Raw genomic sequence first — 22,224 nt, 5'->3', positions numbered from 1 at the left:
CTGTTCTCCACCTACCAGGTGTCCCAGATAAACCACTTTCCCCTGCCCTATCTGGCACTTTGAAGCCTTGATAGTGAGGCCTGCCTTTTGCAGGGCCTCCAACACTTTCCACAGGTGGACCAGGTGATCATCCCAGGTGGAGCTAAAGACAGCTATATCATCTAGATATGCTGCACTAAAAGCCTCCAACCCTTGCAGAACTGTATTCACCAACCTCTGAAAAGTGGCAGGTGCATTTTTCAAACCAAAGGGCATTGCTGTGAATTGGTAGTGCACTCCAATAGTTGAAAATACAGTTTTTGCTTTAGCATCCTCTGATAACTTGATCTGCCAATACCCTGCAGTCAAATCAAAGGTGCTTAGGTACTTGGCAGATGCCAGTGTATCTATGAGCTCATCTGCCCTGGGTATAGGGTGAACATCAGTTTTAGTTACCTGGTTGAGACCTCTGTAATCTACACAAAACCTAATTTCTCTTTTCCCATCTTTTGAGTGAGATTTTGGTACAAGCACCACAGGAGAGGCCCATGGGCTTTCAGAATGTTCAACCACTCCCACTTCAAGCATTTTCTGAACCTCTTGTTTTATGCAGTCCCTGACATGGTCATGCTGCCTATTGATATTACTTTTGACAGGCATGCTGTCTCAGGAGGGCTTTTGCCACTGCAGGAGCTGTAGTGGTCCTTAGAGACTCACAAAGTCCGGGGAATTTGCCCTCAACAATGTGGGGGCACCTTGGCTAGTGCCAGGGTGCCCACACACTAAGGGGGTCATTCTAACCCCTGGCGGTCGAAGCACCGCCAACAGGCTGGCGGTGCTTCCCTGCCCATTCCGACAGCTGCGGTCGGAAAACCGGGTCCGGCGGTTTCCCGCCGGATTAACCCCGGTTGGGCGAATCCTCCATGGCGGCGCTGCAAGCAGCGCCGCCATGGGGATTCCGACCCCCTTCCCGCCAGCCTGTTTCTGGAGGTTTTTACCGCCAGGAACAGGATGGCGGGAACGGGTGTCGTGGGGCCCCTGGGGGCCCCTGCACTGCCCATGCCACTGGCATGGGCAGTTCAGGGGCCCCCTAACAGGGCCCCAGCAGGATTTTCACTGTCTGCATAGCAGATAGTGAAAATCGCGACGGGTGCAACTGCACCCGTCGCACACCTGCAACACCGCCGGCTCCATTCGGAGCCGGCTTCAGTGTTGCAGGCCCTTTCCCGCTGGGCCGGCGGGCGCTCCCTTGGCGGGCGCCCGCCGGCCCAGCGGGAAAGTCAGAAAGGCCTCCGCGGTCTTTTGACCACGGAGCGGCCAATTGGCGGTTCCCGCTTGGCGGGCAAATGTAGGAATGACCCCCTAAGTAACTTTGCACCCAACCTTCACCAGGTGAAGGTTAGACATATAGGTTACTTATAAGTTACTTAAGTGCAGTGGTAAATGGCTGTGAAATAACGTGGACATCATTTCACTCAGGCAGCAGTGGCAGGCCTGTGTAAGAATTGTCAGAGCTCCCTATGGGTGGCAAAAGAAATGTTGCAGCCCATAGGGATCTCCTGGAACCCCAATACCCTGGGTACCTCAGTACCATATACTAGGGAATTATAAGGGTGTTCCAGTATGCCAATGTGAATTGGTGAAATTGGTCACTAGCCTGTTAGTGACAATTTAGAAAGCAGAGAGAGCATAACCACTGAGGTTCTGGTTAGCAGAGCCTCAGTGAGACAGTTAGTCATCACACAGGGAACACATACAGGGCACACTTATGAGCACTGGGGCCCCGGCTGGCAGGGTCCCAGTGACACATACACTAAAACAACATATATACAGTGAAATATGGGGGTAACATGACAGGCAAGATGGTACTTTCCTACAGTAGCCAAGCCCCTGATTGGTATGTTTACCAAAGTGGGCTTCGCTGAGGACGTGGTTTCTGACAGAGGTACAAACGTCATGTCAGCTTACCTGAAACACATGTGGAATGAGTGTGGGGTGACTCACAAATTCACTACACTATACTATTCACAAACCAATGGACTTATGAGAGATTCTGAAAAACTCAAAAGGAGATGGGATGTCCTCCTACCATGCCTGCTTTTCACCTACAGAGAGGTGCCACAGAAGGGAGTAGGGGTTTTCCCTTTTGAACGTCTGTTTGGCCATCCTGTTAGGGGACTACTGGAATTGTTAGAGAAGGTTGAGAGAGACCTCTCCATGAGCGTAAATAAGATGCAGGGGGCTATGTACTTGGCCTCCGCTCTAGGATAGCTGAGTACATAGAAAAGGCATCCAAAAACCTTGAGGCCAGCCAACAACTCCAGAAGTTGTGGTATGACCAAAGGCCTGCACTGGTAGAATTCTAGCCATGGCAGAAAAGATGGAGTGGCCCTTACCCAATACTAGAAAAGAAGAGTTAGGTCACCAACTTGGTGAACCTGGCACTAGCAGGGCACCCAAGAGAGTGAGCCCTGTTAATCACCTGAAACTCTACAATGATAGGGCAGACTTAACCATGCTGATGGTTACTGATGAGGATCAGGAAGCAGAGTGTGACCCTCTCTCTGACCTCCTCTTAACTGACCCTAAGGATGGGTCAGTGGATGGAGTTGTCTATTCAGACACCCACTCTACACAACACCAAGTTGACTACAGGCAAGTCCTACAGCAGTATGCTGAGCTCTTCTCTTTGACCCCTGGTCAGACACACTTGTTTACTGATGATGTGGACACAGGAGACAGTTTACCTGTCAAAAACAAATATTCAGACAGTCTGACCAAGTCAAAGAGAGCATCAACGTGGAAGTCCACAAGATCCAGGAGTACGGGGTAATTGAGCACTCTGACAGTCCCTGGGCTAGCCCAGTGGTCTTAGTCCCCAAAACTCATACCAAAGATGGCAAAAGAAATGAGGTTCTGTGTGGACTATAGCGGTCTCAACACTGTCACCAAGACAGATGCACACCCTATACTCAGAGCAGATGAATTAATTGACAAAATTAGGTGCAGTCAAATTTGTAAGCACCTTTAGCTTGACTGCAGGGTACTGGCAAATCAGGATGGCACCTGGAGCAAAAGAAAAGACAGCATTCGCTATACCTGATGGGCATTTTCAGTTTACTGTTATATCTTTTGGCTTAAAGAATGCTAATTCCACCTTCAAAAGGTTGGTGAATCAAGTCCTTGCTGTCTTGGAGCCTTATAGTGCAGCATATTTAGATGTTATTGCTGTCTTTAGCTCCAGCTGGCAGGATCACCCAATCCACCTGGGGAAGGTTTTGAAGGCCTTGCAATCAACAGGCCTCTCTATTAATGCATCAAAGTGCCAAATAGGGCAGGGCACAGGACCCTCCTGACTGCAAAAGCTCTGGTCAAAGATATCCGACTCCTCAAGACTCACTGCACCGGCAGCGCCCAGGCCTTGGAGAACCCAACCTCTAGTGCAGCTACGTTCAGTAGGTGGCCCTCCTCCCTGTCCAGCCTGTGGTTTACCCGAGTCGACCCCTTAGACCTCGCTTGCTGCATCTGAGTGAGCCCGGGAGTCCCCTCATAGAGAAGCACTGGAAACCCGACACCTTTTTTGCACCCTGCACCCAGCCACCCCAGTGCAGCTGAGGTTGTATGTTTGGTGCCTACTAGTGGCCCCCCCAGTGCCCCTCTAAACCACCCAGATCTGCCCTCCGAAGACGCAGGTACTTATCTGCCTGCAGATCTGAAACTGAGTGCCCCCTTAGTCTCCAAAGGAGTCCATGTTAAATTTGCCTCAACTTTGACCTCTGCACCCGGCCGGCCCGTGTTGCTGGTGGAGGGTGTTTGGGGTTAACTTGAGCCCCAACCTGTAGACTTCCTAACCCGGTGTCTGGAACTGTAAGTCAAGTACTTATCTGTAAATCGTGCTAAGTTTTCTTCCCCCCGGAACTGTTTCTGAAAATTGCACAGTTTTAACTTTTAAAACAGATAATTACCAATATTTCAAAAACTGTATAACTTATCGAGTTCAAAGAAAGTGTTATTGATATATGTGTGAAATACGCATCTATTGAAGTACTTACCTGCAACTTGAATCTTGTGCTTCTAGAAATAAAGTAAGACAATATATTTTTGCTATATAAAAACAATTGGTCTGGATTTCAGTCATTGAGTGTGTACTTCTATTGTCTGTGTACAACAAATGGTTTGCACTACCCTCTGATAAGCCTAACTGCTCAACCACACTACCACAAAAGAGAGCATTAGTATTATCTACTTTAGCCTCTGTTAAGCCTCTGGGGAACTTCTGGACTCTGTGCACACTATGGGGGTCATTACAACATTGGCGGTAAAAGCCGCTTACCGCCGTGCAGAAGACCGCCAACACACCGCAGCGGAATTCCGCCACGGTCATTATGACCCACAGCTCGGAATCCGCCAAAATTCAGACACCCACACAAGTCTGCCACACCAAAGATCAGTGCTAAACTGGCAAAAACAAAACCTTCACCGTCACGCCAACAGGAATACGCCCACACTATCACGACCCACGAATCCACGCGGCGGTCTTTCAATCGCGGTATTACATTGGCGGTACACACCGCCGCGCTCAAAATACACACACATTTACAAAACACTACCACATTGGACAATTACAAATACACACACCTGATAAACATACACACACCACTCACACACCCAATACAATATAAAACACACACCCACATCACCCACAAACCCCTACGACCAAAATCCCGAAAGAAGGCCAGAGAGAGACACTACAATCTACAAGCAAGTATCCACAGGCACACAACACCATCACCCACATAACATCCACGCCCCCCACACAACACACCACTAAATATCAACCCTCATATCACAACACACACCACCCCACATATCACCCACACTATCCCATGGCACGGCAAAGACACCCCAGGTTCTCTGAGGAGGAACTCAGGGTCATGGTGGAGGAAATCATCCGGGTAGAGCCACAGCTATTCGGATCACAGGTGTAGCACACCTCCATAGCTAGGAAGATGGAGCTATGGCGCAGAATAGTGGACAGGGTCAACGCAGTGGGACAGCACCCAAGAAATAGGGATGACATCAGGAAGAGGTGGAACGACCTACGGGGGAAAGTGCGTTCCGTGGTATCCAGACACCACCTTGCGGTACAGAGGACTGGCGGCGGACCCCCACCCCCTCCCTCACAACTAACAACATGGGAGGAGCAGGTCTTGGCAATTCTGCATCCTGAGGGCCTCGAAGGAGTAGCTGTAGGAATGGACTCTGGGAAGTCAAACATTAACTACCTTATCCCCCACCCTACCTGCATGCTATCACATACCCCCACCCTCGCCCTCACCCCATCACTCCAACTCCTCACACATGTCCCACTATCACAAACCACACATCTCAACAGCAAACCCTGCATGCAACACCAAAGCATGAACACCCATCACCAATGCATGGCCACGGCACATACCCATACACCCCCCTAAACCATCATCACACAAGGTCCCACACAGGAATGCAAGCACTGGGGTACACGGTCACCCACCCATAGCACACCATGGTACACACAGATGCAATAATCATGCTTTTACACCCCTGCAGGACCCCTACCCAATGTCACCTCACTGGAGGGTCCACCCATGTCCACACCACCAACAGAAGAGGCCCACAGTGATGACAGCAGCTCTGTCCAACTGGATCTAGACGACCAGCCCGGCCCATCTGCGACCTCTGGACAGTCGGTTCCCCTCACACAGTCTCAGGCCACCACAGAGCTTCCCCCCTCTGGAAACACCAGCACAGCACCCACCCAGCGGGCCCATACCTCTGTCCCCAGGACACGTCAATCAGCAGTGTGTCCACCACTACAGGGAACCCAGGCTAACCCACCACCCCAACAACAACAGTGACCTGGGGGCAGTGGTAGTGGGCACACCGTTCAGGGGACAGAGGCCCAGGAACACAGGGGAACTGGGAGGGCTGCTGGGCGACAGGGGGAGGACAGGCCCAGGGAACCTACTCTCTACGAGGCCCTCTCCTCCATCATGGGAGCATACCATAATTCCCAGGAGACGATGGCAACGGTACTGGCCAAGTTTCAGGAGACCCAGCGGCTGCAGGATGAACAGTATTTGGGCTTCAGGGAGGAACTCAGATCCATCAATTCCATCCTGGGCACCATCGTAGGGGTGCTGAAGGAAGTCCTCAACACCAGAAGAGACACTGTGGCACAACAAGGGGCCCCTGACACTAGCCTGGATGATGAACTGCCCACCACCTCCGCCGGCGCTAGTGGACAGGAGGCACCGCCACAGGACCACCACTCCAGCACCCCACCCCCTGCAGAGGGAGAACCAACCCGCAAACGGTCCCTGAGATCCAGGACAAAGACAGAGAACGATGCCAAGACCCCCGCCAAGAAATGAGACCGCCTTGAATGTCATCCTTTTGTCCCACCTTGTCACCCTGTCCATCCTCAAACTGCCCCAGCTCCACTTCCTATACCTCTTTGGACAATGCACCTGTGAAACAAATAGACTGGACTCTGCATTGGACATTCCTCCACCATCACTCCTCCCCATTTTACAGCACCCTCCAATATTGAGCACTTAAAGAAACACCCTTAAAGCACAAAACAATCTGGAGTTTGTCTGTGATTTCGAAATAATGTATTAGCAATTACAGTGACAAAATGCTCTTTCAATTGTAATGTCAACATACCTATGTCACACAGCTCTAGTCCATGAGGAAACAAAGCAGATGTCACACAGTGGGACCCACATCTGTGAAATTGTAAGGGAAATTGAAAACTCAGTGACCATACACTGTGTGAAAAGGACAGACAGTAAAGAGGTAGAAGTGTTAAATTACATGTAGTAGGCAGGTTTGTCTTCTTACCTGTGTCTCACTGGAAGTATTGCAGGATAACCGAGTTCCTGTTGTCAATGTCCTCTTCTTCTGCTTCCTCATCTTCACTGTCCACAGGCTCCACAGCTGCCACAACACCTCCATCTGGACCATCCTCCTGCAGAAAAGGCACCTGTCGTCGCAAAGCTAAGTTGTGAAGCATACAGCAGGCCACGATGATCTGGCATACCTTCTTTGGTGAGTAGAATAGGGAACCACCTGTCATATGGAGGCACCTGAACCTGGCCATCAGGAGGCCGAAGGTCCTCTCTATAATCCTCCTAGTTCACCCATGGGCCTCATTGTAGTGTTCCTCTGCCCTTGTCCTGGGATTCCTCACTGGGGTCAGTAGCCATGACAGGTTGGGGTAACCAGAGTCACCTGAAAAAGGCGAGGGACAACTGTTAGACACACACTAACCTGTAGGGATATCCCCAGACCCAGACAACTATTCCCAATGATTTGGTTCCAGGTGCTCACCTAATAGCCACACACAATGCCTCTGGAGTTGCCCCATCACATAAGGGATGCTGCTATTCCGCAGAATGTAAGCGTCATGCACTGCGCCAGGGACTTTGGCATTCACATGGGAGATGTACTGGTCTGCCAAACACACCATCTGCAAATTCATCGAATGATAACTCTTCTGGTTTCTGTACACCTGTTCACTCCTGCGGGGGGGGACCAAGGCCACATGTGTCCCATCAATGGCACCAATGATGTTGGGGATATGTCCCAGGACATAGAAGTCACCTTTCACTGTAGGCAAATCCTCCACCTGAGGGAAAACGATGTAGCTCGGCATGTGTTTCAGCAGGGCAGACAACAATCTGGACAACACGTTGGAAAACATAGGCTGGGACATCCCTGATGCTATGGCCACTGTTGTTTGAAATGACCCACTTGCAAGGAAATGGAGTACTGACAGCTCCTGCACTTGAGGGGGGATTCCTGTGGGATGGCGGATAGCTGACATCAGGTCTGGCTCCAACTGGGCACACAGTTCCAGGATTGTGGCACGATCAAGCCTGTAGGTGATGATTACATGTCTTTCCTCCATTGTCGACAGGTCCACCAGCGGCTTGTACACCGGAGGATGCTGCCATCTCCTCACATGTCCCAGCGGACGGTGCCTATGAAGGACAACAGCGAGCACAGAGTCAACCAACTCAGAGGTACGTACACACAGCTTACAAAGAACACGATTCATAATCCAAAATTAGCATGTATGAGTGTTGAGGCAAGGCCTAGTTGTGTGTGACGCAGTTAAAAATAGAGCCATGTGGGCCCCTGAAATGGCGGCTGCCTGACCTGTAAAGTGGGACAATGGGATATGAGGTAACTGCGCTGGCGTTGTACACAGTCGCGGTAGGCGGTCGAAGACCGCGGCGCAATTTTGCATTGGTTAACGCTGGACCCTATGGGTCCCAGGAGCCAATGACGATGGACGCTGGCGGTGACGGTACGCACCGCCGCGGACGTGACCGCCACTTTCTATCTGTTCAATCACTCGATACCTGATCTTCGACAGGAGAGGGCCTACACTGCAAGTGCTGCTGTGACCTCAGTCTGGAAGAGACAATGGCTCGTGCGTATGGGGAAAGGGCCCCTGCCTTCACATCGGAGGAGTTGGAGAAACTCGTGGATGGGGTCCTCCCCCAGTACATGCTACTCTACTGTCCTCCAGACAAACAGGTAAGTACACTGGGAGCATGCTGTATGGGCTATGCCTGTGTGGAGCGGGGTGGATAAAAGATGGGGGGGGGGAGAATGAGGCGTGCATGAAACAACGGTGAGTGCATGTGCCACATGGCAAGGGTAGGGATGCGGGCCACTGACTGTGATGGTGCAGTTGGTAATAACTTCTCTTTTTCCCCTGTACAATTCCTGTTGGTCAGCGCCCACCAGAAGAAGGATATTTGGCATGCCATTGCCAAGGACATCTGGACCCTGGGGGTCTATCACAGACGGAGCACCCACTGCCGTAAGAGATGGGAGGACATTCGCCGCTGGAGCAAGAAGACGGCGGAGGCCCAGCTTGGGATGGCCTCCCAACGTGGGAGAGGTGCCCGTCGCACCATGACCCCCCTGATGTTCAGGATCCTGGCGGAGGCGTACCCGGAGTTGGATGGGTGCTTGAGGGCATCACAGCAGTAACAAGGTGGTGAGTAAACTCTCATTCTGCTTATTCAGCGCGCAGCGGAGGTGTCTGGGTGGGGGAGGTGGGCTGTGGGTTCCCCTAGGCCAGGGCGAGTGTGCTAGTTAGGTCCCCTTTTTCAGGCAGGCCCTGTGGCACCCGACCCCACCTGGGTACAGTGCCAACTACACCCAGTCAGGCTCCTGTGACATTCATGTGTGCAGATGTCGGCAATAGCCTTGTAGGCCATGTCCCAGGGATTGAATAGTGGACCCCAAGTGTGCGGCGTGGTGCAGGGGGCTTCTGTGTCTGTCGTGTCCGCCAACGGTAGCGGTAATGCATGCACTCAACATGTCTTTCTTTTGTCGTTCCCCCCCTTTTTGTGGTCTCCCTGTTCTTGTGTGCATTGGCATCATCAGGCGGAGGAGCAGTGGCACCGGAGCAGGAGGGAGCTGCATCCCACATGGCCCTGGAGGGTGACACTACGGAGTCTGATTTCACCAGTGAGACAGAGGGGGCGAGGGGAGCTCCACGGCGGGGACAGGAGCTGACACCAGCGATACGGACTCGTCCTCTGATGGGAGCTCCCTTGTGGTGGTGGGCCCATCTGTGCCTCCCATCTACAGGTACAGCCGCCACCCCCCCTTCCAGCAACACCCTCCCAGCAGCCCCTCAGCCTTTGCCCCATGCCCGCTCACCCAGGAGGGTGGGTATCTCCTTCGCCCCAGGCACCTCAGGCCCTGCCCCAGTCACCCCTGCTGCCCTCAGTGAGGAGGACATTGACCTCCTCAGGTCCCTCATTGTTGGGCAGTCTACCATTTTGAATGCCATCCAGGGTGTAGAGAGGCAGCTGCAACAAACCAATGCATTCCTGGAGGGTATTCATTCTGGTCAGGCAGCCCTTCTGCGAGCTTTTCAGACTGTGGCCTCAGCATTGATGGCAGCCATTGTCCCTGTCTTTAGCCTCCCCCCTCCAACTTCCCCCACCCAGACCCACACCCCCGTACCTCAGCCTACCCCAAGCACACCATCAGACCAGCATGCACACACCCCAACACACAAAGGAAGCTCAGGCAAACATAAGCACCACACATCCCACAAGCACTCACGCAAACATCACACACATGCAGACATAGCAACATCCACTGCCTCCACTGTGTCCCCCTCCTCCTCATCTCCCTCCCAGTCTCGTCTCCACTCACACCTGCATGCACTACATCTACAGCCACTATTTCTATCACCAACACACCCCACTACCATTCACACATCCCCTGGGTCCTCTCCCAGTGTGTCTGTGAGGCCACCTCCCAAGGTACACAAACGCAGGCACACACCCACCCAACAGCCATCCACCTCACGACAGCCTCCAGCATATGCACCTTCACCCAAAGTCACCAAACGTACACCTCCTACAACCACAACCTCTTCCTCCACTCCCAAACCCCCTCCAGCTACCCGTCCCAGTGTTCCCAAGAAACTTTTCCTGTCCACCCTTGACCTCTTTCCCTCACCTCCCCCACCCCATTAGTCTCCTAGGGCCCGACTCTCCAGGTCCCAACCTAGCACCTCAGCCACAACATCGGCAGGATCAGTGGTGCCAATAGTCACTGGATTCTGGAGTGCACCAGGCAGCAGGGCAGCCAGTGTGGCAAGGAGCCACAGCACGGACAGTCCCCCACCTGTCAAGCATCAAAAGTTGGCCAGTGCCCGGCGGGAAAGGGTGAAGACACCAGCCACCAAAGCCGCTCCCAGGGGTACAGGTGGGAGTGTGGAGTCAGCTGCAACACCTTCCAAGGTGGGGAAGGGGCACAAGAAACCCGGCAAGTCTGGGAAGATCGGCACGGAGGAGAAGACCGTCATCAGCCCAGCTGCCCAGAAGGCGCCCGCTATCAGCCGCGCTGCCCAGGAGGCGACCGTCATCAGCCCCGCTGGCCCAGACAGGACCGCCAGCAGTAGCCCCGCTGGCCCAGACAGGACTGCCAGCAGCAGCCCCGCAAGCCCAGACAGGACTGCCAGCCCCGCTGGCCCAGACAGGACCGCCAGCACCAGCCCCGCAGGCCAGGAGGCGGCCGCCAGCACCAGCCCCGCTGGCCCAGTCAGGACAACCAGCACCAGCCCCGCTGGCCCAGACATGACCGCCAGCACCAGCCCCGCAGGCCCAGACAGGACCCCCAGCACCAGCCCCACAAGCCCAGACAGGACCCCCAGCACCAGCCCCGCTAGCCCAGACAGGACCGCCAGCAGCTGAGTCGCTGCCAAGGACACCACCGCCACAAGCACCGCTGCCAAGGACACCGCCGCCACAAGCACCGTTACAAAGGACACCGCTGCCACAAGCACTGCTGCCAAGGACACCGCCGCCACAAGCACCGCTGCCAAGGACACCGCCGCAACAAGCACCGCTGCAAAGGACACCGCCGCTACAAGCACCGCTGCCAAGGACACCGCCGCTACAAGCACCGCTGCCAAGGTCCCCGCCGCCACAAGCACCGCTGCCAAGGACACCGCCGCAACAAGCACCGCAGGCCCATGAGAGCCAAGAGCACTGATGTTACTGAGTCCGCCACGAGCAGGATGAAGCACTCTGGGCACAAAGCCCCCTCCAGAACCAGTGGAGACAGGCATCCACTACCTCAGTCCTTGGCAGGATGAAGCACTCTGGGCACAAAGCCCCCTCCAGAACCAGTGGAGATTTACATCTACTACCTCAGTCCTTGGCAGGATGAAGCACTCTGGGCACAAAGCCCCCTCCAGAACCAGTGGAGACAGGCATCCACTACCTCAGTCCTTGGCAGGATGAAGCACTCTGGGCACAAAGCCCCCTCCAGAACCAGTGGAGACTGTTATCCACTTGAGAGACTGTGGCTTTGCACTCCCCAGGATTGAACAGTGGGCAAACCACCCACTGTAGAGGATTGAGAGACTGTGGCTTTGTACTCCCCAGGATTGAACAGTGGGCAAACCACCCACTGTAGAGACTTGAGAGACTGTGGCTTTGCACTCCCCAGGATTGAACAGTGGGCATGTGGCCCCCTCGTGGATTTGGCATTGTGCACTCATCCGGCTGAGGTGCCCCCCCTTTTCCTTCCCCGTGAGGTGCCTGTTTTATTTCTATCTGATGCCCCTGCAGTGTTCTCTCCGTCATGTTCGGGTACCTTGTGTGGGCCTCGACCATGCAGTGTGGGCCCAGTGTTCCACGGACTTAAATGGAGCAATACCTGGACTTCTATTCTTGGTGTATATGTTTGTTAATAGTGTATATATATTTTTGCGTACCGGATTTTAATAGATTACAATGGTTACACTCATTTCCTTTTGACTTTGCAATCTTCCGAGGGGGTTGGGGGGTGTAACTGTGATGTATCAATATGTATTTGTGTTTGTGTTGTCGTGGGTGAGGGTGGGAGTGTTGCGTGTATGTGTCCCTGTTTTTTCCCTCCCCCCTCCCCTGTGTCGTATGGTGCAGTACTCACCGTGGTCTTCGTCGCCGGCGTTCGTGCTCCTGGTAGAGGAGCAAGAAGATAAAGGCTGGTAAAATGTGAAGCTCTGGTTCCCTGGCGTCCTGGTTCCTCGTGGGGTGTGTAGAGGTGAGCGTTTTCCCTTCGAAGTCCTGTTTCCGCCGTGTTTTTGTTCACGGTGAATCCGCCCCGGAAAAGGTGGTGGATTGGTAGGTTGTGATACTGTGGGCGGTACATTGTCCTCCGCCTGTCTGTTGGCGGTGACTGCCGCACTGTTTGTTTGGACCGCCGTGGCGGTCGGAGTGTTAAAGTGGCTGTCTTTGTTGGCGGTTTCCGCCACGGTCGTAATTCAATTTTTTTTACCACCGGCCTGTTGCCGGTCTTACCGCCGCTTTAACACCGACTGCCAGGGTTATAATGACCACCTATATCTCATTTTGATATAGTAGATACAGAGCCAGCTTCCTTCAGTAACTTACCTGAAATAGGTCTGCAAATATCACTCCATGCTCCTCCCTCCCTAGCCCAAACTGCCAAAAGTCTCCTACAACACCTTTCCCTCCATGGGGTCATATCCCCAAAAACACTTACCATAGAAAGACACACCCACCATCTTACCACTGAAAGGACAAGCTCAAAATGACCCATTATAAAGCGAATTGCATCCACTTGTCGCAAAGAAAAAGCTGAAGCCTCTAACGCTCCCCTCAAAGCCCCAGAATCCAGGAACTCTTTCCAAGCCTCTTTGTAAGCCTTCTTGGTGGAATGCGCTACTGGCTTTTCAATGAGTGTAGGAGGCTGGCCTGGTTTGTAGTGGGTACCTTGGGTACTTACACCTTACACCAGGTCCAGTTATTCCTTATTAGTGAAATGTAGTAGTGTTCCTGCAGTTTAGGCTGATAGAGGTAGCTATAGCAGAGCAGCTTAGGCTGAACTAGGAGACATGCAAAGCTCCTGTCATACCACTTATAGTTACACAGTACTTATACACAAGTAATGACAAAACTCAGTGTTACCAAAAATAAAGGTAGTTTATTTGGGTGACACAAGGCCAAAAATATCTTAGAGGCAATAGTCCTTCAGGAGGTAAGTATTATACACAATACATACATTAGACACCAAAATAAGCTCAGTAATTAGACGTAGGATAGTGCAAACAATAGGGAATGCTATACAATGCAATGGGAGAAAATAGGTCTGGGGCAACACAAACCATCTACTAAGAAAGTGGAAAGCGAATCATGATTAGTGTGTAGAGAATCGCTGGGAGAGTAAGAATACAGAAAAGGTAAGTAAAATACCCCACCCCAGAGCCCAGAAAAGCAGGAGTAAAGTGCTGCAAGTTTCCTTAGGACACACTACAAGTTGTGATTAGAGTTATTGCAAGAACCAAGCAAGACTGCAAACAACAAATGTGAATTCCTGGACCTGAAGACCTGCAAAGGAAGGAGACCAAGTCCAGAAATTGAAAGAAGTTCCAGGAATGACAGGAGCCCCTGCCAACACAGAAGAGGGTGCAAAAGAAGAGTCCCCGGTTGGACGAAAACTGCAAAAATGCACCCAAGGAAGATGTCAGCGGGTTTCTGCGAGATGCACTGAATGTCCGATGAGGAGAAGTTGGATGCAGGCGAGTTTTGGCACTGGATTCTTCCAACAACCCTTAGTTCTGTCAAAGTTGCGTTCTGCATCAAATTGGTGCTATCTGGACCCAGGAGGGACCTGGGTGCCTAATCTCTGTGTGAGGAGGAAGAGGGGGCTCTCAGCAATTTAGAGAGCCCTCAGATCACCAGATAGCACCTACCGGAGTCCCAGGACACAGGGACAAAGGAGGTGCAAAATGTGGTTGGTGCAGCACTACAAAGGAGTGTACCACACCGCCGGAGTTCAACTCAGCGATTTGAGCATTGCAGGATAGAGTGCTGGGGACCTGGGCCAGGCTGTGCACAAAAGATTTTTGCAAATGGTGCACAGAGGCCTCAGGAGGTCAAGAAGGCGCGGTGCACAGGGGTACTGTCGTTCTCAGTGAAGGCAAGGTCTTACCTCCTCCAAATTGGGACAGCAGGACCTCAGGACAGTCTGTGTCGATGGGGTCCACCCTCTGTGTTCCAAGAGCACGCTCGTCGCAAGGAGAGGAGTCCAAGAGAACCAGTCGTCAACTTAGAAGGTGCCTGCTTGAGCAGGGGAGTAACTCCGTCACTCCACAGGAGTTTTCTCCGGTCCTTCTGGTGCAGGGTGAAGACAGGGAGTACTCAGAGTGTGCACACCGTGGAAACTGTTGCAGTTGCTGGCTGGAGCTGAAGTTGCAGAAGAAAGTATCCCTTGTGGATACTTTGTTGCTGTTACAGTGGTTCCTGGAGCAGTCTCCGGTTGATCCGAGCTCAGAGGATGAAGTAGTAGTTGCAGAGGATTCCTGCTGGAAACTTGCAAGTGGAATCTAAACAGAACCCCCCTAAATAGCCCTGAGAGGGGGATTGGCTACCTAATCAGGTATGGGCCTATCAGGAGGGGTCTCTGACGTCACCTGCTGGCACTGGCCACTCGGAGGCCTCCAGAGTGTCCCCACACCTTACAAAGCAAGATGGATGAAGTCTGGGACACACTGGAGGAGCTCTGAACACCACCTTTAGGATGATGATCGACAGGTGAGTGGTCACTCCCCTTTCCTTTGTCCAGTTTTGCACCGGAGCAGGGGACAAGGGGTCCCTGAACCGGTATAGACTGGCTAATGCAAGGAGGGCACAGCCTTCAAAGCATTTCCAGAGGCTGGGGGAGGCTACCCATCCCCAGCCTGTAACACCTATTTCCTAAGGGAGAGTGTGTAACACCCTGCTCTCAGTGGAAATGCTTTGTTCTGCCTTCCTGGGACTGAGCTGCTCAGACCCCATGAGGGCAGAACCCTGTCTGTGAGGTGGCAGCAGCTGTAGCTGCAGTGCAAGCCTCAGAGAGCTGGTTTGGCAGTACTGGGGGTCCAGGTTGGAGCCCCCAGGATGCATGGAAGTGGCGCCCTAATACCAGATTTGGAATGGGGGCACAATTCCATGATCTTAGACATGTTACATGGCCATTCTCGGAATTGCCATTGTTAAGCTACATATAGGTATTGACCTATATGTAGTGTACACGTGTAATGGTGTCCCCGCACTCACAGAGTCCCTGGAAATGGCACTGGACTATGTGGGGGCACCTTTGCTAGTGCAAGGGTGCCCTTACACTTAGTAACTTTGCACCGAACCTTCAGCAAGTGAATGTTAGACATATAGGTGACTCATAAGTTACTTAAGTGCAGTGAACATGGCTGTGAAATAACTTGTGCGTTATTTCACATGGGCTGCAGTGGCAGGCCTGTGTAAGGGTTTGTGTGAGCTCCCTATGGGTGGCAAAAGAAATGCTGCAGCCCATATGGATCTCCTGGAACCCAAGTGCCCTGGGTACCTAGGTACCATATACTAGGGACTTATAAGGGGGGGGGGTCCAGTGTGCCAATTGAAATTGATAAATGAAGTCACTAGCCTACAGTGAGAAATGTAAAAGCAGAGAGAGCATAAGCACTGAGGTTCTGATTAGCAGAGCCTCAGTGACACAGTCAAGCACTATACAGACACACACATTAAGCCATAAACTATGAGTACTGGGGTCCTGACCAGCAGGATCCTAGTGAGACAGGCAAAAACATACTGACATACAGGTATAAAGGGGGGTAACATGCCAAGTAAGATGGTACTTTCCTACACTCCATTAACCTCCATCCCTTCCAGCCTTTGGCAAACCACACACATCCCCTAGAAACCTCTTCATCTCATATTTCCCCTTCCCCCATGGATAAATCATCAACCTCATAATCAAATATTTCTGCCCCCAAACCAGGCAACATAACATCCATCATTTCAGCACTCATATTTGGCATCTCCCCATCACCCACTCCCCATCATCCAAATATCTCATTGTCAGTTGCTTCCTCATCACCAGGAGAATCGTACCTACTGCTCCAGATGCAGGCATTCCACTCAGACTGCCCAATTGGTGCATCACGTCACCCACAGGGGCTGCTAGCGCGCCTGGTGCTTAGTAAGTAAACTTACAATGGGATTCATATAGGTCAATGAATCTTTTGGATCGCATGGAGTATCCTAGCTATGATGTAATGGATGAACATCAATAATCAATGCACAAAACCATAATCAATAAGCAAAACCTTAATCAGCAGATAATAACATCAACAATTCATGAATAACCACAACTCAATATACATTTGAACAATTTTATTTCCCTATTTGTTACAATATCGGATTAGTTCAACATTTATTCAATCAACTCAAAGTGAGCTGATTAGTGACCACCAATAACATAATCTAATCAGAACTTGAGAAAACATATGCTCAAATGCTTTAGCATAAGCCAACAAAGATGAATACATCGACATTAATAGCAGAGTTTAGCAACCAGTTTGTCAATCATTTGTCATTGTCAGCGTCACCCAAAAGAACCTTACCTAACCCAGATTAGCATTAAGCATGTGGGACTTCATGCGAAAACAATTTAGAACATGAATTTGGAAAAAAAACATCTAGCTAGGAGAAAAATTATAAAACAGTGCAGTTGGTACCTAGAAAGAAAAGGCACAAAAGTTAATCAGTCACATTGTCATAGCTACCTATCCAGGGAATGGATCAGCAACGAAGTCAGTCTTTGTCTTCAGGTCATCAATCGATCAGCAACGCATCATGCTCTCAAGAACATGAGCCCATTGACAAAGTCTTGAATCGCATCTTCCGACATCCAACATCTGCATCAGCTCCCCCCTCGCTTCTCACATCTCACATCTGAGTTTTTTGCCCCTTGTCATGACTTTTTATTAAGGTTACCTAGTCCATCCCCCTAATTTCTAATTGGTCAGTTAATCACCAGCTATTACCCTAACCAATAATGTTTATTTTATGACTCTATGAGTTCTAAGGTTACGCAGTTCTCAGCTCGTTGATTGATTCACTGTACGATGTCCTCATCATCCGGCTCATCAGGTATCGAAAATGTTGCATCTTCTTCTCCAGTCAGTGTCTCTATTGTTCGAATCCTGGGAAAGTACATCAAGTCTGTCTTACACCAAATTTGTTACATGCCTAGTTCCATCATCTCCTGTCCATCGGTACATTGCAGACAATTCTAGCTAAGCAGATTTTATAAGCAGTTCAGGGACAGTTCAAACACTTTGCTTCTCTACAGTACATGATTATTCTGCTGCTGCACGAGGCCTGGAAAAATTAGGTCACAACTTCGGCTAAGTTAGCTCTACAATATAGTGCAAACATACGTTATACATCTCAATATGGCATAATACTACATTAATATTATGCATTTTCATCACATTCACATAATTTTAGTCATTTTAGTCTAATTCGTGAACTGTGGTGACCACTCTATGTGGTTACATTTTCAAACGTGCACCTTATTTTTCTACGTTTATTTTTTCTATCATTTTCTTGTTAATCAAAACGCATAAACATTCATTAATAATTTCTAATTAACATATCTGCTTCAACAGTCCCTCCTCTGATGACTAAATATGTCATCACACTGACTTCACCATCATTTCACAATTCGGTTTCTTCTGTATTTTGTCTCCTCAAATCTTCCCTATAAATTCTTTCCCGGTTTCGTTCTTCTCTCTTCTGATTATTTTTAGGCCTTTTCAATTTTATCCTTTGACATAATTTGCATGAACCCCATAATCCTAATATGCAAGCAATCACAATTAATATTCCATGTATAATTTTTAATAATACCCCATTCCAAATGTTGCTAAGCCAATTTCCCACTGAAGCAAATCCCTCCCCAACCTTTTCCCAAACACTGGGTTCCTTCAATTCCTCTAAATCCTTACTTGAGTTAGCCAGGTTAGTGACTAAGGCCCTCATTATGACCCTGGCGGTGTTGCACCGCCAGGGCCAACGGGGGCGGGAGCACCGCCGACAGGCCGGCGGTGCTCCCTTGGGCATTCTGACCGCGGCGCTTTGGCCGCGGTCAGAAATGGAAAACCGGCGGTCTCCCGCCGGTTTTCCGTTGCCCATTTGAATCCCCCATGGCGGCGCAGCTCGCTGCGCCGCCATGGGGGATTCTGACACCCCCTACCGCCATCCTGTTCCTGGCGGTTCGCCCGCCAGGAACAGGATGGCGGTAGGGGGTGTCGCGGGGCCCCTGGGGGCCCCTGCAGTGCCCATGCCAATGGCATGGGCACTGCAGGGGCCCCCGTAAGAGGGCCCGCTAGTATTTCACTGTCTGCATAGCAGACAGTGAAATACGCGACGGGTGCAGTAGCACCCGTCGCACCTTCCCACTCCGCCGGCTCAATTACGAGCCGGCTTCATGGTGGGAAGGTCGTTTTCCCCTGGGCTGGCGGGCGGCCTTTCGGCGGCCGCCCGCCAGCCCAGGGGAAAAGTCAAAATACCCGCTGCGGTCTTGCGACCGCGGTACGGTATTTTGACGGCGGGACTTTGGCGGGCGGCCTCCGCCGCCCGCCAAGGTCCGAATGAGGGCCTAAGTCTCTTATCCCCTTACTATTGTTAGGTATGTATGAGCAACAATGCCTAGAGTTAATCGTTTTACAGATTCTCCCGTCCTTCGCCAGAAGGATGTCTAAAGCAAGGCGATTCTGAAGCATCATAGCTCTATACGCAACCAATTCTGTACCTATCAGGAGTATTGCCCCTATAAAATTTGTGAGCATGTTATCCACAATAGTAGACAACTTTCGTGTCTTGATCGAATTCAGGATGACTCCTAGTGAAGGAATCACCGCACCAAATATATCTCCCACAACTGCAGAAGAGGTTTCCCTCCTCTGTCGCTTATGATGTAACTCAGTCAATTTTGGAAACTTCTTTAAGTCATCTATCTGATAAATCTTTGGGAAAACTATCCCCAAATAACATGTCCCATACCGTCCTCTTGGAAGACGGTAATGGAAGACGGTAATAAGCATTAAGTCCACAAATATAATAGATACCAGGTATCGCAGGGTCCTCACCATTCAACATAAAAGTCCATTTAGTCTGAAACAAAAACACATGCCTACATTCACTCGTTCCCACAAATAAAGGCGGTCATTATGAACACGGAGAAAACACCGCCGACCGCCGTGGCAGCGGTGAACAGAAGACCGCCGTTGGCGGTGAATAGAAACCCGCCATATAATGAACAAAATCCCAATCCCGCCAAAAATCACCAGTCTACCATTCACCGCCAGGACCCTGTCGGCGGAAATGCTGGATCATCCACCCCGCCACCGCCAAGCACACCCACGTCCGTCCCTCCAAATGATGATGCACAAATCACCTTGGCGGTCAGTGGAAGTCGAACGACCATTGGCGGTGCCGACCGCCACGAGCGGCAAGTGGACCCAACAGCAAAAAGTGCACACATTGGATAAGTTAGAAACCCACACACCTGACACACATCCACAAAACCATAAAACTCTAACAGACACACCCCACAATCCATTGCAACAAAACTAAGCCAAGGAAGATAGAGAGCAGCAGAAGCAAACACCGAACGCCACTATACACGACACACACACCGACCCACAGGCGACCACCCTCACCGCGATTCCACCCCGACACCATTCACCAGACTTACCATGTCACCCCCCAAACATCCATGCTTCACAGAAAGGGAGATAAGGACCATGGTGGACGAGATCCTGAAGGTGGAGCCACAAATATTCGGGGCTCAGGTGCAGCACACACCCATCGCCAGGAAGTTGGAGCTATGGCAGACCATTGTCCACATGGTCAATGCAGTGGGACACCATCCATGCACCAGTGACGACATCCGCAAGAGATGGAAGGACCTGTGGGGGAAGGTTAGGGCCATGGCATCCAGGCAACACCACCCGACTACACCGACTGGGAGGAAAAGGTACTGGCCATCTTGCATCCTGAGGGACTTACTGGACTCACTGGAGTAATGGACTCGGGTAAGTCGTTTACATTTACCCCATATACATCACAAACATTTACTTACAGGCACCTATCCAGCTAGTAATATTATTATCCACAAATCATTCTCTCCATTATAATTTCACTATTTGCACATTTGTTGAATCAATTACCAAATCAATTCTTCAAGTGAATTGGTATTTATAGTTAGACCAATTATTTCAGGAATTGGAGGACCCACAGAGAAAATTCCGGAATTTGTAGATTTCTTCTTACAACCGTTGGTGGGAAATTTACCATCTTACATCAAAGATACTAAACATATATTAGGACTACTAGGTGATATTCAATGGGAATCAGGAATGATGTTAGTGACTTTGGATGTGGTGGCCTTATGTACTAGTATCGGACACAAGATAGGCCTTGAGGCATTGAGATATATGTTAAATCGCTGCTCAGCTAGCCTACTTAAACACACAGAGATGATCCTGGAAATGGTGGATCTGATTCTAAATCATAATGTATTCCTCTTTAATGATCAATGGTATAGACAGAAACAAGGAATGGCGATGGGAGCCAGATTCTCCCCTTCTTATGCCAATCTCTTTATGGGGTGGATTGAGGAGAAGTGGGTCTGGGGACCTGGTGCCAAGGATTGGCAAGACTATATACTATATTGGGGAAGATTCATTGATGATTGTTTCATGATATGGATGGGAAATACAGCACAGCTCATTGAATTTTGTGAGTACTTAAATACCAATGATGTGAATATTAGATTAACACATAAATATAGTGAACACACAATAGAATTTCTTGATGTGGAATTATTTGTTGATGAGAATCAGATTCACAGTAGACTGTTCAGAAAACCCACTTCTTATAATGCAATATTACATGCATCTAGCGCGCATCCAAAACATCAAATACAAATAATCCCCTTTGGGGAGCTAGTAAGAGCAAGACGTAATTGTAGCAGTGAGGATGACTTTGAAAAATGCATTCAAGACATGAAATCACGTTTTGAAATAAGAGGTTATGACCGGACTATCATCACAGCTGCACAAGAACGGATTAAGCGAATCAAGAGATTAAAGACTTTATTACCACACTCTAAACGACGAGATGAGGATACCGATAAAATGTGTTTGATCATGGATTTTAATGACAGTGCATATGTAATGCAGAAGATGATGAAAAGACATTGGAATATCCTCAAACAGGACAATATATTGAATATTTTTTTGCCAGCAGGTCCACGGATCACATATCGCAGAGGGAGATCTTTGAAAAATATATTGTGTCGGACTTACTCAAAAACTAAGATCAAGGGAAATTGGCTTACAGTAAGGAATACCGTTTTTTTTCAACTGTGGTCTTTGTGGGGTGTGTAAATGGGCTTGTCATGGTATAACAGAATATGTTGACTGCTGTGGGAATATATATCGACTAGATCACATATGACCTGTAGTACCAAGTACTTAATTTACATTATAAAATGTCACTGTGAATGCATATATGTTGGGAGTACAATAAGACCACTCAGAGTAAGAATTGGTGAACATTTAAGGGCACTCAAACAAAGGGATGAGAGATATGCAATTGTACAACATATCTTGTCTTGCACTGATCAAAGAACCCATTATAATATTACATTTTTTGGTTTAAAACATGTTCCCCTGGACCCCAGAGGAGGAAACAGGAAATTACTATGATGACGCATCCCTTTATGTTAATTTATACACATTAGGACTCGTTTTAGGCCAATGAATCTTTTGACCCAGTGGTGAGACACCGTAGGACGAGATAACTGATCAATATGTCG

The sequence above is a fragment of the Pleurodeles waltl genome, chromosome 6 (genome assembly GCF_031143425.1).
Source record: "Pleurodeles waltl isolate 20211129_DDA chromosome 6, aPleWal1.hap1.20221129, whole genome shotgun sequence".
Classification (NCBI taxonomy): domain Eukaryota; kingdom Metazoa; phylum Chordata; class Amphibia; order Caudata; family Salamandridae; genus Pleurodeles; species Pleurodeles waltl.
This window is presented reverse-complemented; position numbering follows the sequence as displayed.